Below are 22,701 nucleotides of genomic sequence, written 5' to 3'. Positions count from 1 at the left end.
TTTTAAATTAGTAAGATGACATGAATACCCAATAGGAAAATATATTTAAAATAAGAATAATGCATATTCAATGGAATGCATGTAAATAACTAATAAACTTGTTTAAATGTTCAACTTTACTAATAAATTGAGTAAATATTGAGAAAATATCATTTAAAATGTGAATGTATATGTGAATTAATATTTGTTAATCAAATTATTTGAGAGAAGAGATTAATGGCAATATGAATTCTCAATATTGAAATGTGTTTTATTAGCTTGAAAATAGGGTTAAAAGATTCCACTGGGGCCATCGCTGTGACCTAGTGAGTTAAGCCACTGAATGCAACTCCAGCATCCCATGTGAACACTGGATCGAGTCCCAGTTCTTCTACTTCTGATCCAGCTCCCTGTTAATGTGCCTGGGAACGCAGCAGCAGATGGCCAAAGTGAGAGACCTATAAGGAGCTCCAGGATTCTGGCTTCAGCTTGGCCCAACTCTGAAAGTTGTGGCCACCTGGGGAGTGAACAAGCAGATGGAAGATTCTCATTCTCTCTCTCTCTCTCTCTCTCTCTCACACACACACACACACACACACACAAAATCTATTGCTCTGCAATTCTTCCTTTCAAACATATAAATAAAGCTTTAAGGATATTAAGAATTTTAAACACATTTCACTATAAGATGCAATTGCAAGGTCAACCATATCCTCACAATTAATTGGTTTAAAGTTAGCCATAATAAATATGCTATAAATCCTGAGAAGTGCACAGCCTGCTTAAAACTTGTGAGTAAATAAAACAACTCTGAATCGCACTGACATTATATGGGTAAATATGAGCATGTTCTAGTGAACTCATGGATACATTTCTTGAGCTTTCAATATAGATGTTGATAAGAAAACTAAAAGCCAAAAATATGTGGTCCTTCAGTGACTACATATTAACTTAAGATGGCATAAACAGGCATAAATAGCATTAACTGAGAATTCTGTAAATAGTGGAGCCTTTTTTGGTTTAACTAATTAGGCCCACTACTAATAACTATACAGAAGATCTTACTTTGTGCTTATTTTCTATGGTTTTCAAAAATTTATTTATTTACTTACTTAAATGGAGACAATGTCATGTATTTCATATATACATAAGAACATAATGATACTTCCCGCCTTATCTTCTCACCCTACATCCTCCTTCTTTTCTTATTTTTCTTCTAATTTTTCAATGACATATTTTCAATTTACTTTCTAATCACAAGCTTAACCTTCCTTACTTTCCCATTTAAGCAACACATCATCAACAGTTGAGTTCCCAGAATGCATATGTATTATTCAGGGTACATCTTAAGTTCTGTAACAGAAACTCTCAAAATATAAAAGCTTCTATTAATTTGCTTAGATAATAGAGAAAAGTTTCTTTCATACATGCCTCTTCCATGTGTGTCCTCCTTTGTTATCCCATCAGTTCCCACCTAGTGACAAGGAAACAATGACAAGCCGAGGACTAGGCTCTAAAAAGTACTTGCTTTGTGCGTTTCACTTCAGTCTACATCGCCTTCTTTCAAACTTAGGTTACAGGACCATGGATGGCTGCAAAGATGTTGGGAATGTCGTCCTCAGCTGCGCAGCCACAACCAGCTAACTCAGAAATTCTTACCAAATGGGGAAGAAAGGATGTTGAGAGAGAATTAATTTCTGCTTTTCCTTTATTAAATGTTAAGTGATAATGTAGGCATTCATGTACAAAAGTGTATGCGAATATTTGTGTTTCCAATATGTCTCTTGAATGCTTTCTGTTCTCTCTGCAATGATTATGAACTCTGCATAGAATCCATGCAATGTAAAATCTTTGAGAAGTGATATTTATTTTCTTCCTGCAGCTAGATTTGAAAACAAGTTCCCAAGTTAGCATAAGACACCAATGCAACACCATTAAAATAGCTTTACCAACAACCAAGCAACAATACCTTATTAGAACATATTACTTCAGCACATAAATATGGTATAACACCTCTAAAAGTTTCTGACGGATTTGTCTAAAATCTATACTCACTTTCTTCATTTCTATATCTTACATGTTTTCTAACACAAGATAATCTGGTGTCAGTCCTTCATACTCCCAATCACATAACCTAGAGTAACTTTAGCGGAAAAATTTGGAAATGGAATCCTTCCTTCATAAAGCTTAAATCATGAGCACATTATGGACAGACAACTAAAATATCAAAGAAATAAGTAGAAAATGCAGTAAAAAAAGAGATAAGAGACATGCAAGGGTATTCACATAGTGCCTGCAAGTTTATCTGTAGATAAGAAAAGACATCAATTTAAGTGAATGGCAATAAAAAGTAAATAAAAAGGAAGATTAAAGTAGCAGTTCAAAGAAACAGATCTGTATGGATATTAAACATATGGTGAGTGAGTTTATGATACCCTCTGGGTCCCATTAAAACACCCACAAGTAATCTGATTACTTGTCCCATCTGGAATCCACAAAGCTTCAGGTTAGGTGCTGTGTACCTAACTGCATGCCCTCAGAAAAATTGGTGCTGTCTTAATTTTTTTCCTTATTAACATTCTCTATCACTGCCAAAAGTGACATAGAAATAGTACCCGTAGAGCATCATGAAATATGATCGAGGACTCTCATCTGTTATGTTTATTTTACCTCCTCAGTCTCTTCTCTTAAGGTTTTGCGGTTGTGAATGTTTTGCTTCATCTAGACTGATCCAGCAGCTTAAGTTGAGAAGTTGTGCTGATTTGACACACATCATACTCTACATCTCAAGCAGTGCAGGTATGTGAGTATGGTATATACCACTCATAGCAAGCCAAAGGCATCCTACAGCTTTTTAAATCAATAAATAAAGCCTTCAGTTGGTGCTGTGGCTCAGCAAGTTAAGTCATTGCCCATGATGCCAGCATTCCATAAGGTAACCAGTTTGAGTCCTGGTTGTTCCACTTTGAATCTAGCTCCCTGATAATGTGCCTGGGAAAGCAGCAGCATTTGGGTTTCTGTCACCCACATGGGAGATCCCGAGGGGTTTCCAGCTCCTGTCTCTGGCCTGGACCAGTTGCAGCTGTTGCAACCATTTGAGGAGTGGACCAGATGGAAGATCGCCCCACCCTTTCTCTGTCTCTATTTCCCTGTGTGTGTGTGTGTGTGTGTCCTCTCTGTAAATTAAGATATCTTTTAAAAATTAAAGTGTTACAGCATTGCCTGTAAGTTTCCTTTTTCCACTATACCTTCCCTAAAATTTGCCTCTACCTTTGACATTGCATAGTGCCAAAGTAAGAGGCATTTGCCTAATAATATTTGAATGAATTTGTGGTGTTTGCAGAAAGATTAGCATTCTAAATTTTCTTCTTTTACAAATAATTATTTAGTTGAAAGTCAGAGTTACAGAGAGAAAGAGAGAGAAACAGAGATCTTCTATCTGCACTGGTTTACTCTCCAGATGGCCACATAGGCCAGCACTGGACCAGGCCAAATCCAGGAGCCAGGAACTTAGCTCAATTCTCCCATGTGGATGGCAGGGGCTCAAGCATTTGGGCCATCTTCCATTGCTTTTCTTAGCCCATTAACAAGAGCTGGATGAGAAGTGCAGCAGCCAGTACGTGAACTGGCTCCCATAAGGGATACCAGCGACCCAGGCAGTGGCTTTACACATCATGACACAACTCCTGCTCCCTAAATTTTATTTTCAAGGAGTTTATTTAATATTTTTAAAAGGAACCTAAGAAAGCCTAGAGATTCACAGAGAATGTATTATTTCAATTCATAACATATTGTACTGTAAATAACCATTTAGTAAATTTTTCTTTTCTCCTTTCTTTTTGATTTTGAACATATTTAATTAATTGAGCTGAGGAAAGCTGAAATTGTCATGTCTTTCATGGTGACTGGAAAATCCGTCACTTCCAGATTGCCCAGATAGGGCCAGCAAGTCCAAAGATCAGCCCCCTTAACAAGAACACTTTGCAAAAAGAACTTACTGGAAGTTACTTTACAATTCCCATACCAAGTCAGGCTATAGCTCTCAAGAAGACTGAATATATACATAATCACATTCCAGGCTCTCATTTTCCCATTTTGAATGCATTTAGGCCCATTTCCATGTTCAATACTTTATTATTTCACCACTTTTTATTGTAGTTTTAAAATGTTCTCAGTTTTAATGAATCTAACCTATCTTTGTCTTTTTGTTTTCTTGTTTTTGTTTTCATTTGAATTTCCTCTCAAAATGGTCAACTGTCCTGACTTTATTTTTTTGAAGTATTAACTAAAATTTTCACATTCAAATAAACCTCTATTATCTTCTAATTTAAAAATATAGGAGCCAGCATCCTGGTATAGCAAGGAAAGCAATTGCCAACAATGCCAGCATCCCATAGGCATGTTTGTTTCTGTCCCAGGTGCTCTGCTTCTGGCTTAGTTCCCTGCTAATGTGCCTGGAAAAACAACACAAGATGGCTCGAGAGCTTGGGCCCCTGCACCCATGTAGGAGACGTGGATGGAGCTCCTGGTTCTTGCCCTAACTTGGCTCAGCCCTGGCTGTTACAGCCATCGTAGGAATGAACCAGCAGATGGAAGATTCTCTTTCTCTTTCTTTCTCTCTCTCCCCCTCAGAGTGTGTGTGTGTATGTTTGCATGAGTCTCCCTTTCTCTGTGTAACTCTACCTTTCAAATAAGTTAATTGATTTTACAAAATAACAATGCAAATGACATGTATGAAAATGGAGAAAAGAATAAATATCCAGCATCAATAAAATTCAAGTGAAGCAAAATCACATAATATATTGAAGAAATTTGCCCTAGATGTAAAGAACATGGAGTTTGATTGTGGTAACTAAGTTTTGAAAGACCTCAGCTCTACACCAATCAGAATTAAGGGTGAGTAGGGAACAGTTTTCCACACAGGTAGTTTTGAGAAATCGAAGAACTAGGGACTAAAATTACATGTTTTGCTAACAAGGAGGGCATCTCTGAAAATATATAGAGAAATATAAATTAAGAACCCAACAAGAAACTTTAATTGATATAAGGCTGGCTCATAAGAGTACAAGAGGTAAATTGTTGGTAGACAAATTCAGTTATGTAGCTGTGCACGTTAACCTTCAACTGAGATCAGAGGAGAGTGTTGAGCCAACAGCACAGTTTTCAATAGAGAGTAAAAAAAATCATATGCTATTTTACCAAACAGAACCTAGATTAGTATTACCTACTTATAGGATGAGTTATCAAACCCAGTTATCATAATGGATTCCAAAAATGCAACCCATGCAGATATAATGCAGAACAAGGTAAATAGAAAATACTTTTTTTCCATAAATCCAATTGTGTGATGATACTCTCAGGCTTCTAATTTCAGCGTAACTTTAAAGCATTCATTTGTTTGTACACATTACTTTATTTTAAAATACCATCTCTTAAAATTCATACATACAGACTTGGGAAATGATGCTTAGGAATAAGACAGTTACTCTGATTTATCCACATTAACATGAAAAATGTGGTTTGGTCATTAATTTTGAAGGACATTTCCTTTAATTTTTCAATAAAATATTTCAAGATACAATGATTTAATAGCTCATATACCACATACACATCTATTAGCTCTATATACCACATATATACATATAACTACACAGATGCCCACACACACATACACAACTATTTGGTTTCGGGAAGACATTCATTAGTATTTTATAGTCTTATTACAATATAAGTCATAAGGAAACTCTTAAAATTGTTTTTTTATAACAAAACTATGTGTGAACATGTGCATGTGTGCTTTCAATGTTTAGGCCACTATGGGATGGTTCCCAAAGTTAGTTACAATCTGTTTGTTTCCTTGCCTTCCTTTTTTTTTTTTTTGTTTTTAAGTTTTTTTTTTTTAACTTTTATTTAATGAACATAAATTTCCAAAGTACGACTTATGGATTACAATGGCTTCCCCCCCATACTGTCCCTCCCACCCACAACCCTCCCCTTTCCCACTCCCTCTCCCCTTCCATTCATATCAAGATTCATTTTCGATTATCTTAATATACAGAAGATCAGCTTAGTATACATTAAGTAAGGATTTCAACAGTTTGCTCCCACACAGAAACATAAAGTGAAAAATAATAGATGATTTTTTTAAATGATGATGAAATCAGATCAGACCTATTGTCATGTTTAATCCCAGTGAGAGTCAAGTTGGGAATTGATAATTTCTTTTTTTTTTTTTTTTTACAGAAGATCAGTTTAGTATGCATTAAGTAAAGATTTCAACAGTTTGCACCCCCATAGAAACACAAAGTGAAATATATTGTTTGAGTACTCGTTATAGCATTAAATCTCAATGCACAGCACATTAAGGACAGAGATCCTACAAGAGGAGTAAGTGCACAGTGACTCCTGTTGTTGACTTTACCAATTGACATTCCTGTCTATGGCATCAGTAATCTCCCTCTGCTCCAGTCATGAGTTTCCAAGGCTATGGAAGCCCTCTGAGTTCTCCGACTCTTATCTTGTTTAGACAAGGTCATAGTCAAAGTGGAGGTTCTCTCCTCCCTTCAGAGAAAGGTACCTCCTTCTTTGAAGACCTGTTCTTTCCACTGGGATCTCACTCACAGAGATCTTTTGCCAGAGTGTCTTGGCTTTCCATGCCTGAAATACTCTCATGGGCTTTTCAGCCAGATCCGAATGCCTTTAGGGCTGATTCTGAGGCCAGAGTGCTATTTAGGACATCTGCCATTCTATGAGTCTGCTGAGTATCTCACTTCCCATGTTGGATCACTCTTCCCTTTATTTATTCTATCGGTTAGTGTTAGCAGGTACTAGACTTGTTTATGTGCTCCCTTTGACTCTTAGTCCTTTCATTATGATCAATTGTGAACTGAAATTGATACCTTGGACTAGTGAGATGGCATTGGTACATGCCACCTTGATGGGATTGAATTGGAATCCCCTGGTATGTTTCTAACTCTACCATTTGGGGCAAGTCAGCTTGAGCATGTCCCAAATTGTACATCTCTTCCCCCTCTTATTCCTACTCTTATGTTTAACAGGGATCACATTTCAGTTAAATTTCAACACTTAAGAGTAACTGTGTATTAATTACAGAATTAAACCATTCATATTAAGTAGAACAGATTAAAAAAAAACTACTAAGAGGGATAATATATTAAGTTGTTCATTAACAGTCAGGGCTATGCTGATCAAGTCACAGTTTCCCATAGTGTCCATTTCACTTCAGGAGGTTTCCTTTTTGGTGTTCAGTCAGTTGTCACCGATCAGGGAGAACATATGGTATTTGTCCCTTTGGGACTGGCTTATTTCACTCAGCATGATGTGTTCCAGATTCCTCCATTTTGTTGCAAATGACTGGATTTCGTTGTTTCTTACTGCGGTATAGTATTCTAAAGAGTACATATCCCATAATTTCTTTATCCAGGCTACCGTTGATGGGCATTTAGGTTGGTTCCAGGTCTTAGCTATTGTGAATTGAGCTGCAATAAACATTAGGGTGCAGACAGCTTTTTTGTTTGCCAATTTCATTTCCTTCGGGTAAATTCCAAGGAGTGGGATGGCTGGGTCGAACCGAACGGTAGGGTTATCTTCAGGTTTCTGAGGAATCTCCAGACTGACTTCCATAGTGGCTTGACCAGTTTGCATTCCCACCAACAGTGGGTTAGTGTCCCTTTTTCCCCACATCCTCGCCAGCATCTGTTGTTGGTAGATTTCTGCATGTGAGCCATTCTAACCGGGGTGAGGTGAAACCTCATTGTGGTTTTGATTTACATTTCCCTGATTGCTAATGACCTTGAACATTTTTTCATGTGCCTGTTGGCCATTTGGATTTCCTCTTGAAAAATGTCTATTGAGGTCCTTGGCCCATCTCTTAAGTGGGTTGTTTGTTTTCATGTTGTGGAGTTTCTTGATTTCTTGTAGATTCTGATTGTTAACCCTTTATCTGTTGCATAGTTTGCAAATATTTTTTCCCATTCTGTCGGTTGTCTCTTCACTCTCCTGACTGTTTCTTTTGCAGTACAGAAACTTCTCAATTTGATGCAATCCCAATAGTTGATTTTGGCTTTGACTGCCTGTGCCTCCCGGGTCTTTTCCAGAAATTCTTTGCCTGTGCCAATATCTTGAAGGGTTTTTCCAATGTTCTCTAGTAACTTGATGCATGTGTGCTTTCAATGTTTAGGCCACTATGGGATGGTTCCCAAAGTTAGTTACAATCTGTTTGTTTCATTGCTTTCCTTTTTTTTCTGTTTTTAAGTTTTTTTATATTTATTTATTTGAGAGGTAGAGTTACAGACTGAGAGGGAGAAACAGAGAGAGAGGTCTTCCGTCCGCTGGTTCACTCCCCAAATGGCCGCAACGGCTGGAATTGCACCAATCTGAAGCCAGGAGCTAGGTGCCTCTTCCCGGTCTCCCAAGAGGATGCAGGCCCATCTTTTACTGCTTTCCCAGGCCATAGCAGAGAGATGTATTGCAAGAGGAGCAGCCGGGACTAGAACTGGTGCCCACATGAGATGCCGATGTCACAGGCGGAGGACTAACCTACTGTGCCACAGCACTGGCCCCATCCTTCCTTTGTTATAACAATATGAAAGACAAAGTATTCACCTTTTAAAATTGCCTGGCAGGTAGGTGTGGCCAAGCATCATCACTCTGAACTTACTTTTGAGATGAACATATATGCTACTATTTAGTCCACAGCCCAATAGTTCATTTTTCTGTTACTTACAACTAAAATCAAATCTAGCTGATATAAGTAACTTACAAATTTTGGAACCTTTCTTGATGGTTTATGTTCTCAAAAATATACTATCTATGAATACTTTTCTGAGAGTCGTGAACAGCAACTACTTATTATAGAACAAACACTTATTAGAATGTTCAGTTTCTAAAATTTTATATTATCTATATTTTGTATAATAACTATATTGGTTAAGATAAATATTTACATGTGAAAATCTTGAATTTTGTTCTATGAATATTATCATATTATGATTTTCACATATTGACATACATTGTACTTTCCATAAACTGGAACACCCTTCTCTTCGAAATAAAGCAATGAAATATTGAACTGAGGGACTTGCATTTTAGTATAGTAGGAAAAGCCACTGCCTGAAACAATGGCATCCCATATGAGCACCAGTTAGTGTTTGGTTTCTCCATTTCCAATCCACTTGTCTGCTGGTGATCTCATAAAGCAACAGCAGATGGCCCAAGTGTTTGGGCTCCTGCATCCATGTGGGAGACCCAGATGAAGCTCCTTGCTTGTGGCTTCAGCCTGGCTCAACCCTCACCATTAAAGCTACTTGAAGAGGCCAGTGCTGTGGCACAGCAGGTTAAAGCCCTAGCCTGCAATGCCAGCATCCCATATGGCCGCAGTTCGAGTACCGGCTGCTCAACTTCCAATCCAGCTCTCCACGATGGCCTGGGAAAACAGTAGAAGATGGCCCACGTTCTTGGCCCCCTATACCAGTGTGGGAGACTCAAAAGAAGCTCCTGGCTTCTGTCTTCAAAGTAGCTCAGCTCCAGCCATTGTGGCCATTTGGGGAGTGAATCAGAGGATGGAAGACCTCTGTCTCTCTCTGGCTCTACCTCTCTGTGTAACTCTTTCAAATAAATAAAACACATCTTTTTAAAAGAAAAAAAAACTATTTGGGGAGTCAATCAGAGGATGGACAATCTCTGTCTCTCCCTCTCTCTCTGTAACTCTGACATATTTTTCTTTCTCTGTTTTTGAAGACTTTTTTACATTTTATTTATATAAAGAGAACAGATTTCATGCATTTCATATATACAGTTTTAAGAGCATAGTGATGCTTATATACCTCCATCCTTCCCACACTCCCACTTTCCTTGCTCCTTTTCTTATTTTTATTTTAATGTTTAAAATGACATAATTTCAATTTACTTTCTAATCACAAGCTTAACTCTTCACTAAATAAATAATTCAATAACAAGTAGAAAAACCACTACTACTCAAGAGTATTACACAAGGGCTATAAGCAACATACAAAATGTTGATTTTGCTCATATCCATCACTTTTTTTATACTTTGCATATTAGTTACCACAAATCGGAGTAAACATATTATATTTGTCTTTTATAAAAAAAAAAAAGCCAGGGAACTGGCTTATTTCACTAAGCATAATGGTCCCTAGTTGCATCCATTTTGTTGTAGAAAACAGGATTTCATTACTTTGTATAACTGAGTAATATTTAATTGTGTATATATATCAAAACTTCTTTATCCTGTAATCAATAAGTGAACATCAGGGCTGAATTCATATCTTAACTATTGAGGGTTGAGCTGATATAAACATGGGGTGCAGATCACTCTTTCATATGCCGATTTCATTTCCTTTGGGCAAATTCCTTGGAGTGGAATCATTGAGTCATATAGCCGAGCTACGTTAGGATTTCTGAGGATTTCCATGTTGTCCTCCATACATGTTGTACTAGTTTATTCTTCCAACAATAGTGTGTTAAGGTATCTTATCCCCTCATCCTTTCCAGTTTTATTATTGCTGATTTTTGGATTTTAGCCTTTCTAACTGGGGTGAGGTGAAACATCTTTGTGGTTTATATTGCTTCTCCTTGCTAGCTAGTGATCTGAGCATCTTTTCTTGTGTCTGTTAGCCATTTGTATTTCATTATTTGAAAATGCATGTTCATGCCTTCTGCCTATTTCTTAGCTGGGTTATTTATTTTTGCTGTTGAGTTTCTTGAGCTCCTTATATATCTTGAATATTAATCTTTCATCAGATGTATAATTTGAAAACATTTTCTCCCATCTGTCAGTTGTCTCTTCACTTTATTGAGTGCTTCCTTTGGTGTGCTGAAGCTTCTTAGCTTGATTTAATCCCTTTTGTCTATTTTTGGCTTCATCACCTATGCTTCTGGGGCTTTATCTAAAAAGTCTTTGCCTATACCAATACCTTGCATTGTTTCTCTGTGTTTCCCTGTGGTAAAATGGTGATTTCAGTTTTTACATTTAGATCCATGATTCATTGTGATTTGATTTTTGGATAAGGTTTAAGGAAGGAATGTTGTTTCATACTTTTGTATGCAGATATTCAATTTTCCCAATACCATTTGCTGAGGAAACTTCACTTTCCCCAGGGGGTGATTTCTACTCTTTGTCAAAGATTAATTAGCTATAGATGTCTGAATTATTTTTGGTGGTTTCTTGTCTGCTCCATTGGTCAACATGTCTATTCAGACCAAGGTGTTTGTAATTTTCATTTAATATGTCTTGAAATCTGATATAGTGAGCCCTCCTGATCTACATTTTTATTGCTTAGCATAGCATTGCTTTAGCTATTCAGAGTCTCTTGTGATTCCACATGAATTTTAGGGTCATTTTTTCCAGACCAGAGAAGTATGTATTTTGTATTTTGATAAGGCATTCCCATGAATTCACAAACTGCTTTGAGTAGTATGGAGCCTTCTGATGATTTAATTCTTCCAATCCATGAACATGGATGATTTTTCAGTTTTTGGTTCTTCTATTTCTTTCCTTAATGTTTTGTAATTCTCATTATAGAGGTCTTTCACATTCTTGGTTAAATTCATATCAAAGTATTTAAATTTTTTGTAGCTCTTGTAAGTGAGATCAATCTTACAAGGCATGGCATTGTGTATTCAAAGGATATGGATTTTAGAGTGTTGATTTTTGTATCCTGCAACTTTGTCAATCTCTTATGAGTTCCAATAATCCCCCCCCCCCTTTTTTTTTTTTTTTGACAGGCAGAGTGGACAGTGAGAGAGAGAGACAGAGAGAAAGGTCTTACTTTGTCATTGGTTCACCCTCCAATGGCCGCCGCGGCCGGCGCGCTGTGGCCGGTGCACCGTGCTGATGCGATGACAGGAGCCAGGCACTTCTCCTGGTCTCCCATGGGGTGCAGGGCCCAAGCACTTGAGCCATCCTCCACTGCACTCCTGGGCCACAGCAGAGAGCTGGCCTGGAAGAGGGGCAACCGGGACAGAATCCGGCGCCCCAACCGGGACTAGAACCCGGTTGTGCTGGTGCCGCTAGGCGGAGGATTAGCCTTGTGAGCTGTGGCGCCGGCCCCAATGATCTCTTAGTGGAGTCTTTTGGTTCATCTCTATATAGGATCATATTACCTGCAAACAGAGACATTCAAATTTCTCCATTCCTATTTGTATCCCATTGATTCATTTTTCTTATATAATGGCCTTGGCTAAAATTTCCACAATTATATTAAATGGTAATGTAGAGAGTGGGGATCCTTGTCTTGTTCTGAATCTTAATGGAAATGTTTCCATCTTCTCCTCAACCAATATGATGCTGGCTGTCTGTTTTTTATGTATTGCCTTGATTCTGTTGAATTGTGTTCCTTTTATACTCTGTTTTTTTAAGATTTTTGTCATGAAAAGATGTATTTTATCAGATGCTTCTATACATCTATTGGGATAATCATGTGTTATTTACTCTTCAATTTGTTAATTTCATGTATCACATTTATTGATTTTTCTTAGTTGATACATCTGTATATCCTAGGGGTAAATCCTACTTGTAGCAGGTGGGTTATCTTCTTGACGTGTTGTTAGATTCAATTAGCTAGTATCTTGTTGTGGATTTTTGTATCTGTTAGTCTATAGTTCTTTTTCTTTGTTGTATCTTTTTTGTGGTTTTGAAATTAAGATGATGCTGTCCTCCTAGAAGGATTTTGGGAGGATTCCCTCTCTTTCAATTATTTTGAATAGTTCAAGAAGAAATATAATTATTTCTTCTTTTATGATTTGATAGAATTTAGCAGTACATCCATCTACTGCTGTGTTTTTCTTTGTTGGGAGAGTCTTCATTAATGATTCAATCTCCATCTTGGTTATTATTGTTTTCATGTTTTCTGTGTCTTCACAACTCAATTTTGGTAGGTTATATGTGTCCAGAAATCTATCCATTTCTTTTAGATTCTCCAATTTATTGGCATTTGACTGTATTAATTCCTGATGATTCTCTTTTTTTCTGTATCATCTGTTCTAACATCTTCTTTTCCATCTCTGATTTTATTTATTTTGGTATTCTCCAATTTTTGGTTAATTGGGCCAGTGGTATATCAATTTGGTACTTTTTTTTTTTTTCAGAAAAGCATCTCATTTAAAGGATCATTATATCATTACTCTGGTTCCAATATTGTCTATTGCTTTTGTAACATTTATTCTTTCTTCCTACTAATTTGGGATTTGGTTTGTTCTTGCTTTTCTATATCCTTGAGATGAACTGTTAGATCTTTTATTTGATGTCTTTCCAGTTTCTTGATGTAAGTTCTAATTGCTATTAATATTCCTCTTAGCACTGCTTTTGCTGTATCTTATAAGTCTGGATATATTGTATTGTCATCTTCATTTGTTTCCAGGAATTTTTGCCTTCCATTTTGACTTGTTCTATGACCTACTGTTCATTCATGAACATACTGTTCAGTCTTCATGTGTAGAACTCCTTAAGTTATTAATCACCACCTTCATTCCATGGTGATCAGAAAAGATGCATGCCTTGATTTCATTGTTCAGTTGAAGAGGCTTGCTTTATGGCACAGCATATGGTCTGTCCTAGAGAAAATTTCATCCACTGGCGAGAATGTGTGTTCTCATGCTCTGGATGGAAATAATCTGTAGATATCATTTGGGTCAATTTGGTCAATAGCGTCCATTTTCTTTGATTTTTCTTTGTTGATTTTTTGTGTGTATTTGATTTTACCATTGATGAAAGAGGGGCATTGAAGTTCCTCATTGTTACTGCATTGGATCCTATGTCTTCCTTTACATCCATTAATATTTGTTTTAATTATGCAGGTGACTTAGCATTCAGTGCATATAGGGGAACCATAGTCACATCTTCCTGTTGAATTGACCCCTAAATCATTACATAAGCCTGTCTTTGTCTCTTTTAGCAGTTTTTGTGTTAAAAGCTATTTTGTCTGATATTAGGATGGTTAAATTGGCTTGTTTTTGCTTTCTGTTGGCATAGAGATCTTATTCTATCCTTTCACTTTCAGTCTGTGTGTACCTTTGTTGCTGAGGTGTGTTTCTTGTATGCAAAAAAGAGATGGGTCTGGGTTTTGTATTTTTTTACTGTCCACATGTTTCCCTCTTTATTTACCAAAGTTTGGTTACACTGTTGCAAGCTAATTTGACCTTGGTGGATAATAATTTTAGTCAAGACCATGAATAGCAAAGTTAACTGGAATTATTCATAAATCTCAGCTGTACTGTCAACCTCTCCAAGCAGAAGAAAAGCAATCTGTGACAGTGCCTAACTCATTGGAGTGATAGCAGTTTTTTAAGATTCAGTTCTTTTTTATTTTTACCTAGAAACATTTTATTTAAGGTATACAAACATCATGCATCACATATATATAAGTTTAGAAACACAATGATTTTTTCCAGACTACCAGTCCTCCTGACTGCATTCAGAGCATCGTTCCTCAACCCTTCCCTATCCCCATTCTCATTTTATACAAAGATATATTTTCAATTCACTTTGTGCTAAGAAGATTAACCCTATACTAGGTAAAGACTTCAAAAATTCCTATGAAAAAAAATTTTTAAAAAAATCTGTTCCTAATCAGTCAAACAAGTGCTATTCAAAATCATCACATCTCAAAGTGACAATATTATGGATTATAAAATTGTCAGTTTTATAGATTTTTTTAAGTATTATGTTAGTTACGACAGATCAGGAAGAACATATGGTATTTTGGGGGGGACTGGCTTATTTCACTAAGAATAATGGTTGCCAGTTGCATCCATTTTGTTGCAAACAATGGATTTCATCATTTTAGTACTATGTCATATTCCATTGTGTACATGTACAATAATGTCTTAATCTAGTCTTAAGTTGACAGACATCTGGGTTGATTCCAGAACTTAGCTAGTGTGAATTAAGCTACAATAAACATGGGGGTACAGATAACTCTTTCATATGTTGATTTGATTTCCTTTGGTTAAATTCCTGGGTGTGAGATGGCTGGGGCATATGGTAGGTCTATATTCAGGTCTCTGAGGTTCTCCATACTATATTCCACAGTGGCTGCAACTGTTTACATTCCTACCAGCAGTGAATTAAGGTTTCTTTTTCCTCACATCCTCTTCAGCATTTAATGTTTGTTGATTTCTGCATGAAAATCATTCTAACAAGGGTAAGGTGAAACCTCATTGTGGTTTTTATTTGTATTTCCTGGATGGCTAGTGATCCTGAGCATTTTTGGCAGTGTCTGTGGGCCATTTGGATTTGCTCTTTTAAAAAACGCTGTTCAACTCCTTTGCCCATTTCTTAACCATATTATGTGTTTGGTTTTGAGTTTCTTGAGCTCTTTTTAGATCCTGGACATTAATTATTTATCAGTTGCATAGTTTGTGAATAGCTTCTCCCATTTAGTTGTTTTTTCTTCACTTTGCTGATTGTCTCTTTTGCAATGCTGAGCTTCTCAATTTGATGTAACCCCATTTCTCAATTTTGTCTTTAATTTCCTGTGCTTCTGGGGTCATTGTCAAGAAGTCTTTGCCTATGCCAAGGTCTTCCAGGGTTTACCAAATGTGCTCTGGTAATTTGATGGTATCAGGTCATAGAATTAGGTGTTTGATACCTTTTGAATGAATTTTTGTAGAAGATGTAAGATAGGAATCTTGCTTCATATTTCTGCTTTATGGAGATTCAGTTTTTCCCTGCACCATTTGTTGAAGAGACGTTCCTTGCTCCAGGGATTGATTTTAGCTCCTTTGTCAAAGATAAGTAGGTTGTAGATGCCTGGATTGATTTCTGGAGTTTTATTTTTTTTTTTTTAATTCCATTGGTCTATATATCTATTGTTGTGCTAGCAACATGGTACTCTGATTATAATTGCCCTTTAGTAACTCTTGAAATTTGGTATTATGATTCTACTAGCTTTGTCTTTGGTGTATGAAATTGCTTTAGCTATTAAGGGCCTCTTCTGTTTCCATATGAATTTCCGCATCTTTTTTTCTAGATCCGAGAAGAATGCCGTTGGTATTTTGATTGTAATCACATTGCATCTGTAAATTTCTTTTGGTAGAATAGACATTTTGATTATCTTGATTCTACCAGTCCACGAAATGGAAGATTTTTCCATTTTTTTGTGACTTCTATTTCTTTCCTTAATGTTTTGTAATTTTCATCATAGAGATCTTTGGCATCCTTGGTTAAATTTATTTCATGGCATTATTTTTTGTAGCTATTCAGAATGGGATTGATACTAGAAGTTCTTTCTGAGGCATGACATTGTGTATACACAGGCTTTTGATTTTTGTGTGCTAATTTTATTTGCTGCCACTATATCAAACTCTTTCATGAGCCCCAATGATGAGTCTCTTAGTGGAGTCTTTCGGATCCCCTATATTCAAAATCATGTCATCTGCAAATACAGATAGTCATATTTCCTCTTTCCTAATTTATATCCCCTAGATGTTTTTTCTTGCTTATTAACTCTGGCTGAAACTTCCAGGACTATTATTAAATAGTAATGATGAGAGCGGGCATCATTGTCTGGTTCCAGATCTTATTGGGAATGATTCCAGCTTTTCCCATTCAATAGGATGCTGGTCATGTGTTTGCCTTGATTGTGTTGAGGAATGTTCCTTCTATATTCAATGTGCTTAAGGTTTTCATCATGAAATGATTTTGTATTTTTACCAAATTTTCTCTCTGCATCTATTGAGATAACCATATTGTTTTTGTTCTTTAATTCGTTAATGTGATCTGCATAATTTAATTGGATAATTTAGACCATTGATATTCAAAGTTATTATTGATAAGTAATAACTTGTCCCTACCATTTTTCTTTTGATTTCCTTTGTAATTTTACTGGGGTATTTTCTGCCTTCACATTTTTTCATAATAATGACTGTTTTTCTATACATATCTGTGTGTAGCACATACTTAATAATTTTTTTTTTTGACAGGCGGAGTGGACAGTGAGAGAGAGAGAGACAGAGAGAAAGGTCTTCCTTTTGCCGTTGGTTCACCCTCCAATGGCTGCCGCAGCCAGCGCGCTGTGGCCAGTGCACCATGCTGATCCTAAGGCAGGAACCAGGTGCTTCTCCTGGTCTCCCATGGGGTGCAGGGCCCAAGCACTTGGGCCATCCTCCACTGCCTTCCAGGGCCATAGCAGAGAGCTGGCCTGGAAGGGGGGCAACCGGGACAGAATCTGGAGCCCCGACCGGGACTAGAACCCAGTGTGCCGGTGCCGCAAGGCAGAGGATTAGCCTAGTGAGCCGTGGTGCCGGCCCCTTAATCATTATTTGTAAGGCTGATGAATTGTGACAAATTCTTTCAATTTCGGCTTATTTGGGAAGGTCTTTATTTCATCTTCATTTATAAATCAGAACTTTCCTGGGTACAGTTTTTTTTTTTTTTTTTTTTTTTTTTTTTTTTTTTTTTTTTTTTTTTAAGACTTGGTCTATGTAGGATTTCTGATGAGAAATCAGTTGTCAGTCTAATTAGAGACCCTCTGACTGTAATGTTTTTCTTTCATGAATGTTTTATAATACTTTCTTTATGTTTTACTTTTAAAAGTTTGACTATAACATTTTTTCTGATCATGCCTCTTAGGAGTTCTATTTGCTTAAAATTTTCTGGTATTATTTCACTGAGTAGGTCTTCTAAATCATTCTCTTTCCACACTTTTAGGAATTCACAGGAATCTCTTATTTACTTGTTCCATAATATCCCATACTTCTCAAATGCTATTTTTCGTTTTTATAATTTGTTTTTTTTTATTTATGTCTGAAATGTTTACAGCAATATAATTTCTAGTTTGTGTATTCTTTCTTCTGCTTTACCAATTCTGTTTTTAAGGCTTTGCACTATATTTTTATCTGACACATTGAATTCTGAATTTCTAATATTTCATTTTGATTTCTCTTCAGTATCTCTATGTCCTAGCCAAATTTCCCGTGCATGTCATATATGGATTTCTTTAACTTATATAGCTTCTTCTCTGTGTTTCTGAGTAGTCTTACAGTCACTCTTTTGAATTCCTTTTTGGGAATTTTATCATTCTCTCTGTATTCACCTTCTAATATTGAAGAGTTACTGCTTTCATACTGGGGAGCCATATTGTCTTCCTTCTTCACATCTCTTGTATTTCTGCATTTATTTTAGGCATCTTTGGAAACATTGGTTTTCTCCACTGAGGGCTTTTATCTTTGAAATATGCTTCTATGGCTTAGTGAGTATCTGCTCCTCCAGCATATATACAGAGATATGTGTGAGATCAGGGAGCTTCAGCCAGTGCTTGAGGGTGGGGCAAGAGTTCAAAGTGACATCCAAGTAGGGTAGATCTCAGTCACCGGCAGGTGGGAGGGTATGATCATGTTGACTAGGATGGTGCAACCCCAGTCTCATCGCCTCTCTGCCAGGGTGAATCCATTGCACAGGTGAGCTCACAGTGGTTATGCACTCCACCCCCACAGGCACATGAACTTAAAAATGATCTGTGTGCTCCTCAGTGTGAATGCAGAACCCACTGTGATGACCCATTCCTGAATCTCATGGAATGCTGAGCCTCTGAAGCCAGTCACAGTGACTGCCCAAAGACCCATGCCCTATTGTACTGTCACAGAATTCCCATCTTCATAGCGTTCATGGTTCCCACAGTCACAGGAAGCAGGAGCAGGGGATCCACTCTCAGCTTTGTGAACCACCCCCCCCCCACACACACACCCATAGAAGGAGGCATGGTTTTCTCAGAGCAAGGTGCCTTCTTAATAGAAATAGGTTGGTGCTCCGCCTTGGCAAGTTGAGTCCTGTTACAATGATAGAAAGGGTGAGAACACTTCACAGGTCTATGTGGATACCTATTCACCTGCAACCGGCCCTCCATGCCAGACTCAAACTCAGTGGAGAGTGCAGATCTATTCCTCTGATACAATGTCCCGGTCACACACAGGTCACAACAGTCTCTACTTGTCTTATTAAGGTAGCACTTCCACCGTGTTGGTCATCAAGTGCACTTGTTGGGGGAGGGGAAGATAGCAATATGCTCCCCCTTCTCAGGGTTAGGTGAGCACCCTGACTCCTGCTAGCACTTTATGCCATACCTGAAGTCAGTACGGACCACATGGCATCCCTCAGGCAGTATCATGTGTCATGGGCTGCAGCAGGCTTCCCTAATATCACTCCAAGATGTCATCCATTCCAGTCACTGGCTTCAGGAGTCACCAGCAATGTCCCACTTGCTGCTGTGTGATTGGGCCATAACAGCTACTTCAAGGTGTCTCTCTTCTTTCTGCAGAATTTCCTTTGCAAACTTTTCTCCAACTGTCTCTCCCCTTTTTTCTGTTTACCTTCCTGTGGTAAAAATCAGTACATCTTTTCTCTGTTCAACCATATTGAATCTCCCTGTAACTCTGACTTTCAAATAAAATAAAGTAAATCTTAAAAAATATTGAAATCAGGGCCTGTGCTGAGGCCTAGGCTAATCCTCCACCTGCGGCGCCGGCACACCGGGTTCTAGTCCCAGTCGGCGCACCGGATTCTGTCCCGGTTTCCCCTCTTCCAGGCCAGCTCTCTGCTGTGGCCTGGGAAGGCAGTGGAGGATGTCCCAAGTGCTTGGGCCCTGCACCCCATGGGAGACCAGGATGAGCACCTGGCTCTTGCCTTCGGATCAGTGTGGTGCACTGGCCACAGTGTGCCGGCCGCGGCAGCCATTGGAGGGTGAACCAACGGCAAAGGAAAACATTTCTCTCTGTCTCTCTCTCTCACTGTCCACTCTGCCTGTCAAAAAAAAAAAAATATTGACATCAGCAATCAGTATTGAAATTAGCAAATATTCATTGATAACTTAATATAGTGTTATAAGTTAGACTTTACTGAAGAAACTAAACCTAATATATGTTATCTCTGCTATGAGATAATGTCAAATATAACTCCATATGATCAAAGAATGCAACAGTAGTATGACAATACTTCCCCAAAAGGACTTAAGACAAGCAGAACTCCAGTAATGGGATTCGCTTAAGCATCTCATTTTTCCCCTGCATTGTAGCTTCTTTTGGCAAAATAAATGTCAACTCTGATCACATTTGTTCTTGCTGCTCTTTGACTTGTAGCATTGACATAATCAATATTATATCAATATCAATTCAAGTGACTAAACTACAATACTAACCTCACAGTAAATAGCACTACAAACCACATTTATCACAGCTCTCAAATTCTATAATGCACTGTCTTACAATTATTGTTAAGATCCTCCTCATCGTCAAGGGAAAGGGAGTAAAAATTTTGCATGCATGGATCAGATGATAGATCTTGGAGAAGATAAATCAATGATCAATTAGCACTGGTTTGATCCCACTAGTAACTGGATTTCATGGCTCACTAGGCTAATCCTCTGCCTGTGGTGCTGGCATCCCATATGGAGGTGGGGTTCTAGGCCCGGCTGCTCCTCTTCCAGTCCAGCTCTCTGCTGTGGCCCAGGAGGGCAGTGGAGGATGGCCCAAGTGCTTGGGTGCCTGCACGCGCATGGGAGACCACCTGGCTCCTGGCTTTGGATAGGTGCAGTGTGCCAACCGTGGTGGCCATTTTGGGGGTGAACCAACGGAATGAAGACTTTTCTCTCTGTCTCTCTCTCTCAGTAACTCTACCTGTCAAATAAGTAAAAAGAAAAAAAAGATAATCAAACTTCTTATTTACAGAAGCATGGATTTTTTCTTTTTGTTCCTTTGGAGGAAGCGGAAATTTTCTGTTTAAATTAAATACAAAGTATTTTAGATCACATTTATAATTGTGCTAAATCCTTCAAGTCTGATAAGCAACTCAGCAATAAATGTGCATACTATTTAGTCAGTGTTCCTAGAAACTTTATCATTGCTTTTTCTACTAAAGCATTTGAATGTTAATATCCAGAAAAAAGATAACACTTATAATGGAATATGTCAATATCAAGATACAATGTTAATTTTAAATAGGCTATTATAACCAGTTTGATTGTGATATTTTATAGCTATCATTGAAGTAGATGAAAGATAGTAATAGATTAAATATTTCATGCTAATATTCCTCATGCTGAGATTTGTTTCCTTGTCACAGCTGAATTGAAACTACTTATCATGCAGCTACTGAAGGGATATCTGGATCCACATAATATCTAATATTGAATGACAAGAAATAAAGCACCATGATTATTTTCTTATCAGGGCTTTAAGTAACAAACACACAATAACATGAAAATGCCTAAATAATTGACACAATTTTCCAATTTGTACTCAGATATTAGTTTTTCTTATAAATATAATAAAATATTGAAATCAGAAGCTATGACATGGAAAGTAGAAAAAAAGAAATTATAAAAAAGTTCTAACATAATCACTTAATTGGATTCACTACTAATAATTCTTTTTTTTAACTTGGCATTTCTTTTATATCATCAATTTTCAACAATGTCTTAATCCAAAAGAGCAAAAATTAAATAATCATAAAGCAAGCAACATGCTCAATTATCACATTCCCTAAATATGAGAAGAGGCATTCAGCATTCAAGTCGTAAGTTTATTTATAAACATATCTAGTATGCTGTGAGTTCAAGAGTTTGATCCATTTTCCAGAGACTGCACCTCTTGAAATGCTGTTATCTGTTAAATGGATGACCTAAAACATCCTTATTTCTTAAGCAGTTGGTGCCGTACTATGAAGAAAGGGGCAGCAAAGCCAGATCCCAGATACAAGGTCATCATAGCTAGCAACCTCCAGTTGTTTTCCACTGAAAGTGGCAAATTCTTCCCTGGGCCCTCCTCATAGTGGCTCCTATGGACCACAGAGGCTGTGAACCTCTGGATGCTCTGTCCCAACATGGCGTGGCTGGGGGCTCTGTGCAAGGCACAGAGACCGAAGAAGGAGAAATGGTGGAACGACATGAAACCTCGCTCCTTGCACAACCTTGATCCACTGTGGATTCACTACTAATAATTCTAAAGTAAAAATTTTTACATTACTTAATCTAATAAGGTAGGCATGCATTTTTTGCAAATGGAGGAAACTACAAACATATATCATGGTCAATTTTGAGTTAGTATTATTTAAAATTCTAATCTCTAATATTGCAGAAATATTACTGGTAAACTTTTATGTTTGAATGGTAAGTACAATAACCAAATTTCCATACAAGAAAAAATTATACTTGTATAAAAATTATCTTTTGGTCTCCAAATAAAAATTTTCATGAAACCTGCTCTTAAAATGCAATACTTTTTTTTTTTTTTTTTTGATAGGCAGAGTGGACAGTGAGAGAGAGAGACAGAGAGAAATGTTTTCCTTTGCCTTTGGTTCACCCTCCAATGGCCGCTGCGGCCTGCGCACCGCGCTAATCCGATGGCAGGAGCCAGGTGCTTCTCCTGGTCTCCCATGGGGTGCAGGGCCCAAGCACTTGGGACATCCTCCACTGCCTTCCCAGGCCACAGCAGAGAGCTGGCCTGGAAGAGGGGCAACCAGGACAGAATCCGGCGCCCCGACCGGGACTAGAACCCGGTGTGCTGGCGCCGCAAGGCGGAGGATTAGCCTAGTGAGCCGGGGCGCCGGCCAGAATGCAATACTTAATACAATAAATTTTTACTTCTTTTGGTATTTTGAGAACATTTTCCATTGGCATTATGCAATTCCCCTCCAGAATCATTCCTTAGATTTGTCCATCTTCCTCTGTGCCTAAAGAGGCTGCACCTCAC

At 37.7% G+C, this 22,701-nt stretch overlaps 1 pseudogene; it reads right to left on the bottom strand.

Moving 5' to 3' along the window:
• Positions 1–21,481: 21,481 nt before the first annotated feature.
• LOC108178067 (cytochrome c oxidase subunit 7C, mitochondrial pseudogene) lies at positions 21,482–21,834 on the bottom strand (annotated as a pseudogene).
• Between the last annotated feature and the right edge of the window lie 867 nt (positions 21,835–22,701).

The sequence above is a fragment of the Oryctolagus cuniculus genome, chromosome 8 (genome assembly GCF_051225735.1).
Source record: "Oryctolagus cuniculus isolate XC-2025 breed Fujian yellow rabbit chromosome 8, ASM5122573v1, whole genome shotgun sequence".
NCBI classification, from domain to species: Eukaryota; Metazoa; Chordata; class Mammalia; order Lagomorpha; family Leporidae; genus Oryctolagus; species Oryctolagus cuniculus.
Note: the sequence above shows the minus strand (reverse complement) of the source record. Positions and strands in the feature narration are given on the sequence as shown.